This window comes from Cololabis saira, chromosome 16 (assembly GCF_033807715.1).
Source record: "Cololabis saira isolate AMF1-May2022 chromosome 16, fColSai1.1, whole genome shotgun sequence".
NCBI lineage: Eukaryota > Metazoa > Chordata > Actinopteri > Beloniformes > Belonidae > Cololabis > Cololabis saira.
The window spans coordinates 5,227,786-5,229,409 of NC_084602.1; the positions used below are offsets into that span (position 1 = coordinate 5,227,786).

The 1,624-nt window shown below is 52.5% G+C and overlaps 1 non-coding gene across 1 annotated transcript; it reads left to right on the plus strand.

Annotated features, from left to right (window-relative positions):
- Positions 1–1,088: 1,088 nt before the first annotated feature.
- trnaq-uug (transfer RNA glutamine (anticodon UUG)) lies at positions 1,089–1,160 on the plus strand. Its single transcript has one exon. It is a non-coding gene; the product is annotated as a tRNA-Gln (tRNA).
- Positions 1,161–1,624: the final 464 nt, after the last annotated feature.

A 1,624-nucleotide genomic window follows, 5' to 3' on the forward strand; every position in this document is an offset into this window, starting at 1 on the left:
GCCAGTCATTCTCCATTTGTCTACACTTTAAAATGTCCAACTTTACAGGGAAAAAAGAAACATATTAGAGATATTTTTTACAGGACTTTTCTCGTCATGCCCGCCTTTTACCAAAATGTCAGTCACTAGCTCCACCACCAGACCCCAGCAGCATCACCACCAGACCCCACTAGCTCCACCACCAGACCCCAGGAGCTTCCACCACCAGACCCCACTAGCTCCACCACCAGAACACAACAGCAGCATCACCACCAGACCCCAGGAGCTTCCACCACCAGACCCCACTAGCTCCACCACCAGACCCCAGCAGCATTACCACCAGACCCCAGGAGCTTCCACCACCAGACCCCACTAGCTGCACCACCAGACCCCAGGAGCTTCCACCACCAGACCCCACTAGCTCCACCACCAGACCCCAGGAGCTTCCACCACCAGACCCCACTAGCATCACCACCAGACCCCAGGAGCTTCCAGCACCAGACCCCAGGAGCTTCCACCACCAGACCCCAGGAGCTTCCACCACCAGACCCCACTAGCTGCACCACCAGACCCCACTAGCTCCACCACCAGAACACAACAGCAGCATCACCACCAGACCCCAGGAGCTTCCAGCACCAGACCCCACTAGCTCCACCACCAGACCCCAGGAGCTTCCACCACCAGACCCCAGGAGCTTCCACCACCAGACCCCAGGAGCTTCCACCACCAGACCCCACTAGCTGCACCACCAGACCCCAGCAGCATCACCACCAGACCCCAGCAGCAGCATCACCACCACACCTCAGGAGCTTTCACCACCACACCCCAACAACAACTCAACAACCTCAACAACCCGGCTCACCTGGAGCCACCCAAAGACCCGGCTCACCGTCCGAACCCGGGGACCCGCTTTTAAGCCCCCCCCACCGACCGGCCACTGGAGTGAAAGAGCCAGCCCTTGGGCCTGGAGGACCAGGGCCCTGGTACCCTAAACACCCAGACGCTCCTAGCACCATGGACAGCACTCTGTCAGATGCTCAGGCGCATATTGCTTTTCACTCATGTTGTGGTTTCAGGACCACAATAAAACCACAATAACAGCTGAACAGGGTTCCATGGTGTAATGGTTAGCACTCTGGACTTTGACTCCAGTAATCTGAGTTCAAATCTCAGTGGAACCTGTCAGTCTTCCACACAACCAGGTATCAATGTTTTACCCACATGATGTTGTAGTATCAATCCACGAGGCTCCACCTCAAAAAACAACACGGGGAAATGGAAACATGGACACCATTAGACCTGCTTTAGGGGGCTGGAGTTACCCTAAAATGTCCCTAAGAACCCTTAAATATGTGATGAATGTATCTAATATCACGAGTATGTTCTTGAATGATGTTTAAGCAGTTTAAACAGACGTTTTCAGCTAATGATGCTAATTCAATTCAATTCAATTCAATTTTATTTATATAGCGTCTAATACAACAGAGTTGTCTCTAGACGCTTTACAGAGACCCATACCCAGAACATGACCCCCGAGCAGTTATTACATAAACAATGGCAGGTAAAAACTCCCCTAGTGGGAGAAAAACCTTAAGCCAAACAGTGGCAAGGAAAAACTCCCCTTTAGGAGGGAAGAAACCTTGAG